Raw genomic sequence first — 11,732 nt, forward strand, 5'->3', positions numbered from 1 at the left:
GATGCTTTTTATCACCACTCCTATTGAATATTGTTTGGAAGTCTTAGCCAGAGCTCTGGTAGCATAGTGCTTACGAATCGGGCTGCAAACCGCAGGGTCAGCAGTTTGAAACTACCAGCTACTCCGCGGGAGAAAGATGAGGCTTTCTGATCCCGTAAAGATTTACAGACTCGGAACCCTGTTCAGGGTTGCTATGAGTCAGAACCGACTCAACGGCACTTAACAACAACATAAGGCAAAAAAAGAGAAAACTTAAAGGAATCCAAACTAGCAAATAAAAAATACACCTTCCTTTATTTGCAGGTGGTATAATCTTATTCATAGAAAATGCCAAAGACCCACAGCAAGAAAATTGTTGGAACTCATTGAAAGATTCAACAAAGTGGTAGGGTACAATATCAAATAAAAAAAAGTCAACCAGATTCCTTTACATTAACAAAGAGAACTCTGAAAAGGAAATCAGGAAAACAGTATCATTCACAACAGCAACCCAGAAGATAAAATACTCAGGAATAAAGCTAACCAGAGACACAAGACCTACACCAAGAAAACTCCAGAGCACTACTACAAAAAACAAACAAACAAACCAAGAGATCTATATAAATGGAAGACTATATCATGGTCGTGAATATGACGACTTAACATTGTGAAAATGTTAATACTGCCTAAAGCAATCTACAGACAATGCAATTCCAATAAAGATTCCAACAGCATTCTTTAAAGAGATTAAAAAAAAAAAAAGTCACCATCTTTATGTGGAAAGAGACCACAGGTAAGCAAAGCACTACTATAGAAGAAGAACAAAGCCAGAGGCCTCTCATTCCCCAAACTCAAAATCTACTACACAACCACAGTAGTCAAAACAGCATGGTACCATAAGATGCAGGACAAAGATATTTCTGTGGGGTGGCAGGTGGGAGATAGGTAGACCAATGGGAAATGAACTGAGAAACAAGAAGTATACTCATCCACCTACAGCCAGCTGATTTTTGACAAAGGGCTAAAACACATGAAATATGGAAGAGATATTATCTTTAACATATTGTGCTCCCAAAACTGGATATCTATTTGCAAAAGAATGCAGTAGAGCCATATCTCACACTATTTACAAAGGCTAACTTAAGATGCATCAAAGTCCTAAATGTAAAACCTAGAATTGAAAAGGGCACTGAGAACCCCCAGAGTATTAAAAGGGTTTTAGTCTGGCCAAAGCAAAATATGCCATTGTTGTTGTTAGAAGCCATCGAATCAACACCTACTCTGTTATGCTACCCTATGCATAATAGAAAAAAACATTGCCCGGTCCTGGGCCAACCTCACCATCATTCCTATGTTTGAGCCCACTGCTGCTGTCACTGCGCCAATCCATCTAATTGGGCTTCTTCCTCTTTGTCTCCAATGCTCCACTTTACCAAATATAATAACCTTCTCCAGGGTACTGGTCCTTCCTGACAATATGGCCGAAGTATGAGAGAAAAAGTCTGGCCATCTTGGCTTACAAGGAGCATTCTAGTTATACTTCTTCCAAGACAGATTGGTTTGTTCTTTTGACAGTCCATGGTGCTTTTAATATTCCCCTCCAACACTATAACCCAAATGCATCAATTTTTCTACAGTCTCTGTTATTCACTGTCCAACTTTCACATTCATATGAGGTTATTGAAAATACTCAATGATCACGTACACCTTAGTCCTCAAGCTGACATCTTTGCTCTTAAACATTTTTTAAAGGCCTTGTGCAAAGGATTTGCTTAATGCAATTGATTTCTTGGCTGTTGCTTCCATGAGTGTTGATGGTTGATCCAAGCAAAATGAAGTCTTTGACAACTTCAGTCTTTTCTCCATTTATAGGGTTGTTGTTTATTGGTCCAGTGGTGAGGAGTTTTGCTTTCTTTGTATTGAGATGCAACCCATACTGATGGCTATGGTCTTTGATCACCATCAGTAAGTATTTTAAGTCCTCTTCACTTTCAGCAAGCAAGATTGTATCCTCTGCATATCACAAGTTGTTAATGAGTCTTCCTCAACTCCTGATACCACCTTCTTCTTCACGTAATCTGGCTTCTCAGAGTATGCGCTTAGTGTACAGAATGAATAAGTATGGTGAAAGAATACAACCCTGGTGCACAACTTTCCTAGTTTTAAATCATTCAGCATTCCCTTGTCCTATTCAAATGACTGCCTCAAGGTCTAAGTACAGGTTCCTCATGAGCACAGTTAAGTGTTTTGGAATACTCATTCTCCACAATGTTGTCCATAGTTGTCATGATCCACACAATTGAAAGCCTTCGCATAGTCAGTAAAGCACAGATAAACATCTTTCTGGTATTCTGGCTTTTAGCCAAGATCCATCTGACATCTGCAATGATATCCCTCATTCCATGCCCTCTTCTGAATCTGGCTTGAACCTCTGTCAAGGTAATGTTGTAGTCATTTTTAAATTATCTTTAGCAAAATGTTACTCCCATGTGATATTAATGATATTGTCTGATGATTTCCACATTCCGTTGGGTCACCTCTCTTTGGAATGGGCACAAATATGAATCTCTTCTAGTCAGATAGCCAGGTAGTTATTGTCCACATTTCTTGGCATAGATGTGTAAATGTCTCCAGTGTCCCATGAGTTTGTTGAAGTATTTTGTTTGTATTCCATCAGTTCCTGGAGCCTTGTTCTCTTTGTTAATGCCTTTAATTCACCTTGGACATCTTCCTTCAGTATCACTGGCTCTTGATCATATGCTACCTCTTGAAATGGTTGAACATTGACCATTTCTTTTTGGTACCATTTCTTCCATCTTCTTTTGATGCTTTCTGCATCCTTCTGTCTTCTTTTGTGTATCACTTCTATCATCCTTTGCTACTTTCTGCATCATCGAAAATTTTCCCATGGAATCCTTCAATACTGCAAGACAAGGTTTGAATTTTTTCTTCAGTTCCCTTAGCTTGAGAAATGCTGAGCATGTTCTTCCCTTTTGGTTTTCTAACTACAGGTCTTTGCATATTTCATTATAATATTTGACTTTATTTCTCAAACTGACCTTTGAAATTTTCTATTCAGCTCTTTTGCCTCATTTCTTCCATTTGCTTTAGCATCTCTATGCTGGAGAGCAAGGTTCAGAGCCTCTTCTGACATCCATTTTGTTCTTTTCTTTCTTTCTTGTCTTCTTAATGACCTTTTGTTTTCTTCTTGCATGATGTTTAAAAAGGGTATTTGCAATGAAGAAATCATTGTTCTTTCAAAATTCTATCACGCGATCTCCAGTACCATTTCTATCACCAAGGCCATATTTTCCAACTATTGATCCTTCTTCGTTTCCAACCTCTGCACTCCAATCACCAGTAATTATCAATATCTTGATTGAATGTTTGATCAATTTCAGACTGAAGAAGTTGACAGAATTCTTCAATTTCATCATCACTGGTTTTAATTGTTGGTGCATAAATGTGAATAATAGTGGTATTAACTGGTCTTCCTTGTAGGTGTATGGATATTATCCTATGAAAGACATTGTTGTACTTTAAGACAGATCTTTATATGTTCTTTTTGATGATGAATGCAATGCCATTTCTCTTCAATTTGTCATTTCCAGCATACTAAATCATGTGTTGTCAGATTCAAAATGGCCAATACCAGTCCATGTCAGCTCAATAATGCCTAGGATATCGATGTTTATGTGTTCCATTTCATTTTTGACAATTGTCAATTTTCCTATGTGTGTCCAATGATTTCAGCAAAGAGTAAAAGAGAGCTCACAGACTGAGAAAATATTTTTTGCAGTGATGTATCCGACAAGGGACTAATTTCTCAAATTTATAGAAAACTACACACCTCTGGTATGGCGCTGTGGGTTAATGCACCAGACTGCAATGCTGTTTGAACTGCAAGGTCGGCAGTGCAAGCTCACCAGCTGCTCCTTGGAAACCCTATACAGGGTTGCTATGGGTCAGAATCGACTAGATGGCACTGAACAACAACAACAACACCTCTACAACAAAAAGAGAAACAATCCAATTAAAAAATAAATATAGGACATGAATAGACACCCTCCTATATTGATGGTGGAATTATAAAATGGTTCAACCTGTTTGAAAACAGTATGGCATTTCCTCAGAAAGTTGGAAATAGAAATACCTTCTTGTTGTTGTTAAGTGCTGTTGAGTGGTTTCTGACTCATAGTCACCTTGTATAGTGTTTCCAAGGAGCAGTTGGTGAGTTTGAACTGCCAAACTTGTGGTCAAGTGCTTAGCCTACAGTGTCACACCAAGAGTCCAGAAATACCTTATGACCTAGCAATCCCTCTACTTTATATATATCCACAAGAAATATGAGCCAGGGCATGAGTAGATATATGCATACCAATGTTCATCAAAGCATTAGTCACAACAGGAAAAAGATGGAAACAGCCTAAGTGTCCATCAATGGAAGAATGGATAAACAAACTTTGGTATATGCAGACAATGGAATACTATGCAACCTTGAAAAATCATGATGAATCTGCAAAACATCTCATAACACAGTTGAACCTTGAGGATATTATGCTGAGTGAAATTAGTCAATCACAAAAGAATAAAACTTGCGTGAGACCATTATTGTGAAAGCTTAAGAAAGGAGTTCTCCACTAAAACAAAAATTATTTGATGGTTACCAGTGGGAGAATAATTCACTAGTAGATATATGTTATCTTGGTGACAGGGAGGGCATATACAAGGAGAGGGAGGGCAATATACAAGAAGAGGGAGGTTGGCAGGTAAACAATGAAGACAGGGGAAGGCTTAGTGAGATATGCATAGCCTAAATGTGATACAGGTAAGTAGTGATATATACTCAACCTTGGCACAACAGTATTCTGTGATACAGGGATCGAGACACAGTCTGAATGGGTAAAGGAGGAGAAAAAATGTTTAGATATTTGTCTGTCTTGTGTATATTTGTTTATCATTCCTATTATTGGAAAATAGACATTTAATTTTGATAGAAATTAATATTGGGAATTATGATTATAGAAAACTTGTAAGCCTGTCTTCAACCTATAACTGATGGGATTTTCTTAGAGGGAAATTAGAATTTACACAGGAAATAGGCTTCTTATTAAGCTTTTGTAGAGTATGGGGCCTTCTGTGGAATCCTGAGCTCTACCCAGAACCTTCTGAGTTGAAACATTCCCTCTTGAAAAGACATGCAGACCAACTGATGGGAGAACAGAAGAAACTTTTTGAAAGTAAGACCTGCAGAAAAGCAGTGGCCTGTGTTGCAGTTTGAATTTCAAGAAGCAGTTTACATTGGAGTTATCAAAGCAAGAAAAGTCAACCCATCAGGAAGAACCCCCTTCTAAGACTGAAACTCAAAGGTTATCTTTGAGCAGTCTAGTATACTTGCTGGTGACCACCATGGTCTACTTGTGGATGGAAGTGGGAGAAATGCAGCAATGGACACATGGACTGAGTTTGTCCATGTCCATTGCATTGACACCTTTTGACCTCAAGATAACAGAGAGCAAAGAAAGGGCTGGCTGGTCTGAAGTGTAGGGAGATGTGTGAACTCCCGACCCCACGGGATTCTTCCATTGAGGGCTAGAGCTGAGTGTGAAGTGGCCTGCTGGTCTGAAATGCAAGGAGGCATGTGTGAATTCCTAAACTTGCAGCTAGTACCCATTTGACCTAACTTGGATGACAGTCTGAACAGAACTCAACCAGATGAAGATAAAGATGTTTGGTACCGTGCACAAGTATAAACTGCTGCAATTTGGTGAGCTGAACTTTTGCTTATTGAGGCAGTTACTCAAAATTTCAACCAAAATTGAAGGATTCTTCATATCAAGGAATAAACTTGCTTCCTTTGTATATTGTCTTCAAGTAAGTTTTCATGAGTGTGCTTAGTTTTAGAAAGAGGGTGGTAAGGTAGAATTCCCACTGAATCGTTTTCCTTTTTTCTAGATGGATCTGGTAAATGGGGGTGGGCAATGATGCTGATAGGATTTTATGATTCTATTATGAATAGTTGTTAGCAAGATTAATTGTGACTGTCACAATTGTAATCGTTGGTTGGTTGGTTGGTTATGTGCTGTGGAGTCGGTTCCGACTCATAGTGACCCTGTACGAGGCTGTAAATCTTTATGGGAGCAGAAAGCCTCATCTTTCTCCCCCAGAACAGCAGGTAGTTTTGAACTGTTGACCTTGCGGTTCGCAGCCTGATTCGTAACCACTATGCTACCAGAGCTCTTTATTGTAATTGTAGAAGAGGTCTAACTAAAGGGGGCAATGGTTAATCATTTATTTCAGGAACACATGATCCCAGGACCATTAAGAAGGAAGAGCATGAGTGGGTGGCATGGTGAGATAGAGCAGCTGCAGACTCTAGGTGCAAGGACTGAGTAAGGCTGTGGATCTGTGGGCAGGAGGCTGGCTTGCAGAATATGCCCTTAGGATTTACATGAATATATATTATTTGTTTTGTATATGTGCATCGTGTATTTTTGCTTTGCTCATTTTTGAAATGTTAGACGTGAGAGGGAGGCCACAGAGAGGAAGTAGGAAAACTAGTGTTGCAGTGAGGGGATTTTAATCCTTGAGGTGAAGCCAGGCATATGATTTTTTTGAATGTAAAGCTGATGATCTTGTCTGTTAACTTTCACTCACTCAAGTCACAATAAAAAGTTTTTAAAAAGTTATCAGGAAGTCAGACTTGGGATTTTGGTTTCTGGTTTTAGAAAAGGTAGGCACGTATTCTATATCTTACCCACCTTTTCCAAGGGGTGAGCAAGTTGTGTATGCATGCTCACACATGTGTATGTATGTATTTGTGTGTTCGTGTGTAGGTGTAGGAATGTGATGTGTTTAGGAAGTGAGCAGGTATATGTGTGTAGATGAGTAGCCAGTCTAAACTGTCTTGTTCTGCTGACTATGTGGTGTTGTGTCCAGTTTCTGGGAACTTGGAAGTTTGCTTCCCTGGAGCTGCATGTCTTCTGTGATCTTTCAGGAGCTTATTGAAATGTTGTTGAAATGTTAAGGACTGTGGGGAGCACCTCTGTCCTATCTATCTGGGTTAAGGACTGCAGAAGCTGCCCCCAGTGCCTGGGTTTAAAATGACTAAAGAGAGAAGCCAGTGGAGAAAGGACTGAGGAGACAGGCCCCAGGACTCTGGTATGAATGGAATGTGAGAATGAGGCAAGCAAGTGATGTAAGAGTGACTGAAATTTACTTCAGGTAAATTACTTCATGTTCATTTGTTCTGTGATTTTGCTTGTCCCTTGTTTATGCTTGTCCCCACTGTCTATGAACAGAACTGGATTTTTGGCCTTTTTAGACTTTGAGTTACAGACTTTGTTTTTAAGATAATCCACAGCATCCCAACCTGGGTGAGAAGGGAAAGATAAGCAAGTATTTGAGCAGTTGGGGTGAGGCATGAGAAAAAACAGGAAGGAATGCCTGGAGTGGACCTGAGAACTGGTGCCTAGGAAGAAATATAGGAGGAAACTCACCCTGGTCAAGAGACCACCATGCAGCAACCACCCTTGGTAAGGTGTGAAAATTGTTTTCTTTCTCTTCATGGACTCAGCATTCCCAGGAGAGAAGGTAGTCAAATCAGACCGCTAATGAGATTGTGGGAGCCCTGGTGTGGTGCTGCAGGTTAAACACTGGACTGCAAGGTCATTTGGAAACACAAGATTGGTAGTTCAAACCCACCAGCAACAACTCAGAAACACTTGACAGGGTTGCTATGAGTCAAAACCAACTTAATGGCACTTAAAAACAAAATAAAACAAAACATCAGGAGAGGGGTATTTAAATTAAGAGTTAAGAAGAGACACCAGGGACCTCTCCCCCTAGAGCTGCATACTAAAGAACTGAAAGACCTTCAATTATACACCAGTGACAAAAAAGAGAGACATTTTAAACTTGAGGGTATAGAGTAAGTTATAAATAGTCAGAGGAAAGTTAAAAGGCTACATCAATGCTATAAGGAATAGAATAATATATAATTTGGGTCTTAAGTGAATGGGTCCACCACTAGTCTGTCAGTTTGTCGTACTGTGGTGGTTTGTGAGTTGCTGTGATTCTGGAAGCTATGCCACCGGTATTTTAATCACCAGAAGGGTCACCCATGTTGGACAGGTTTCATCTGAGCTTCCAGATGAAGACACACTAGGAAGAAGGAGTGAGGAACTGCTTCCATATATTTAGTCACTGAAAACCTTATGAATAGCAGAGAAACACTGCCAGATATAGTGCTGGAAAATGAGCCCCTCAGGTTGGAAAGCATTCAAAATGCGACTGGGGAAGAGCTGCCTCCTCAAAGTAGAGTTGGCTGTGATGATGCGAATGGAGTAAAACCCGTGGGAGAAAAGCCCGCAGGACCTTCATTTGCTGATGGAGCACAACTCAAAATGAAGAGAAACAGCTGAAAACATCCATTAATAATAGGAACATGGAATGTATGATTGGAAATTATCAGAAGTGAAATGGAATGCATAAACATGGATATCTTAGGCATTAGTGAGCTGAAATGGACTGCTATTGGCCATTTTGAATCTGACAGCAACATGGTTTACTATGCCAGGATGACAAATTGAAGAGGAATGGTGTGGTATTCATTGTCAAAAAGAACATATCCAGATCAGTCATGAGGTACAACGTTGTCTGTGATAGGATAGTATCTATGCGCCTACAGGGAAGCCCAATTAATACCACTATTATTCAAATTTACTCACCAACCACTAAAGCCAGTGAGGGTGAAATAGAAGAAGTCTACCAACTTCTTCAATCTGAAACTGATCAAACATGCAGTCAACATGTACTGATTATTACTGGTGATTGGAATGCAAAGGTTGCAAACAAAAAGGAAGGATCAGTAGTTGGAAAATATGGCCTTCATGATAGAAATGATGCTGGAGATCGCATAATAGAATTCTGCAAAATCAAGGATTTGTTCATTTCAAATACTTTCTTTAGTCAGAATTGTTGTTGTTGTTAGGTGCCATCAAGACGATTATACACATGGACGTCTCCAGAAGGAATACACAGAAAGCAAATTGACTACATCTGTGGAAAGAGAAGATGGAAAAGCTCCATATCATCAGTCAAAACAAGGCCAGGGGCAAACTGTGGAACAAACCATCAATTACTATATGAAAATTCAAATTAAAGCTGAAGAAAATGAAAACAAGTCCAGGAGAGCCAAAATAGGACCTTCAATACATCCCACCTGAATTTAAAGATTATCTGAAGAACAGATTTGATACATTAAACACTAAAGACCGAAGACCAGAAGATTTGTGGGATGACATCAAGAACATCATACATGAAGAAAGCAAAAAGTCATTAAGTAGACAAGAAAGAAGGAAAAAATCATAATGGATGTCAGAAGAGACTCTGAAACTTGCTCTCCAGCATTGCTAAAGCAAATGGAAGAAATGAGGGAATACAAGAGATGAACAGAAAATTTCAAAGGTCAACTCGAGAAGACAAAGTCAAATAGTACAGTGAAATGTGCTAAGATCTGAAGTCAGAAAACAAAGGGAAGAACACACTCAGCATTTCTCGGGCTAGGGGAACTGAAGAAAAAAATCAAGCTTAGACTTTCATTATTGAAGGATTCTCTGGGCAAATTATTGAATAATGCACAAAGCACTGTACCAAAAGGAAATGGTTGATGTTCAACCGTTTTAAGAGGTAGCATATGATCAAAAGCCAATGATACTGAAGAAGGAAGTCCAAGGTGCATTGAACAAATTGGCAAAGAACAAGGCACCAGGAATTGATGGAATAAAAATGGAAATCTTTCAAGAGAGAGAGGCGGCACTGGAGGCACTCACTCATCTATGCCAAGAAATTTGGAAGACAACTATCTGGTCAATTGATTGGAAGAGATCTATATTTGCCCATTCCAAAGAGAGGTGACCCAACAGAAAGCGGAAATCATTGGACAATATCTTTGATATCCCATGCAAAAAAAGTTTTATTAAAGGTAATACAAAAAGCATTCATTGATAGAAAACTTCCAGAGGTTTAAGCTGGATTCAGAAGAGGATGTGGAACGAGAGATATCATTGCTGATGTCCAATGGATCTTGGCAGGAAATACCAGAAAGATGTTTACCTGTGCTTTATTGACTACACAAAAGTTTTTGATTGTGTGGATCATGACAAGCTATGGACAACATTGTGAAGTATGAGTATTCCTGAACATTTAATTGTGCTCATGAGGAATCTGTACATGGACCAAGAAGCAGCTGTTTGAGCAGAACATGGGAACACTGAATGGTTTCAAATTAAGAATGGTGTGTGACAGGGTTGTAGTCTTTCACCATACTTATTCAACCTGTATGCTGAGCCAATAATCCAAGAAGCTGGGTTGAAGAAATATGAAGAAATGATAAGACATATGAAGAAAAACGTGGCATCCAGATTGGAAGGAGACTCATTAACAACCTGCGATATGTAGATGATTGCTGAAAGTGAAGAGGACTTAACATACTGATGAAGATCAAAGACTATAGCATTCACTATGGATTGCATCTCAATGTAAAGAAAACAAAAACCTCACCACCTGGACCAATAAACATTCTTTTCAACAGAGAAAAGACTGAAATTGTCAAGGACTTCATTCTTCTCGGATCACATAGCAACACTCATGGAAGCAGCAGTCAAGAAATCAAACGACGTATTGCAGTAGGCAAATTTGCTACAAAAGACCTTTTTAAAGTGTTGAAGACAAAGATGTCAGCTTGAGGACTAATGTGTGCCTGACCTAAGCCATGGTATTTTCAATAACCTCATATGCATGTGAAAGCTGGACAGTGAATAAGGAAGACCATTGAAGAATTAATGCTTTTGAGTTATGGTGTTGGAGGAGAATATTGAAAGTGCCATGGGCTGCCAGAGTGTTCCAGTATGACCAAACTTTGCCTCTCATAATTCAGACATACTGTCAGGAAGGACCAGTCACTGGAGAAAGATCTCATGTTTGGTAGGGTGGAGGGTCAGAGAAAAAGAGGGAGACCCCCAGCAAGATGGATTGGCAAAGCAGCCGCATCAATGGGCTCAAGCGTGGCAACAATTGTGAGGTTGGCCCAAGACCGGGCAGTGTTTCGTTCTTTTGTGCATAGGGTCACTATGAGTTCTTACTGACTTGATGGCACCTAACAACAACAACAACACCCTCTAGCCAATGAAATATTCTTCCTTTCCTCCCTCCTCCCTTTTCCTTCCCTCTCTCCCTTTTTAGGAGGTCCCAATCACCTGTTTTGTCTTCTATTGCCTTTTGTAATGTATGACAATGTATGTATGCCATGTATTAGAGCCACTGTCTGTCCTTACTTTTTCTTTGATGGTATTTATAGTTCTAGGTATTACAATTATGTCTTTAATCCATGTTGAGCTTGTTTTTGTTATAGGGTAAGTTTTGGGTCTTGTTTCATTCTTCTGCAATCGATTTCCAGTTTTGTTAGCACCATTTGTTGAAGAAATTCTCTTCCCTATTTAATGTGTTTGGTCATTTCTCAAAGATCAGTTGACTGTATGTGGATGAATTTACTTCTGGGTTATCAATTCTGTTCCCTTGATCTATGTATCTTTCATTGTACCAGTTCCAGGCTATTTTGGCCACTATAGCTGTGTAGTAATTTTTAGAACAGGGATTAAGAGTTCTTCAACTTTGTTCGTCTTATGCAATGCTTTGTTCATCTGAGGTCTCTTTCTTTTCTGTATAAAGTTCATGATCATTTTTTCCATCTC

Source organism: Chrysochloris asiatica, unplaced genomic scaffold (genome assembly GCF_000296735.1).
Source record: "Chrysochloris asiatica unplaced genomic scaffold, ChrAsi1.0 scaffold00275, whole genome shotgun sequence".
NCBI lineage: Eukaryota > Metazoa > Chordata > Mammalia > Afrosoricida > Chrysochloridae > Chrysochloris > Chrysochloris asiatica.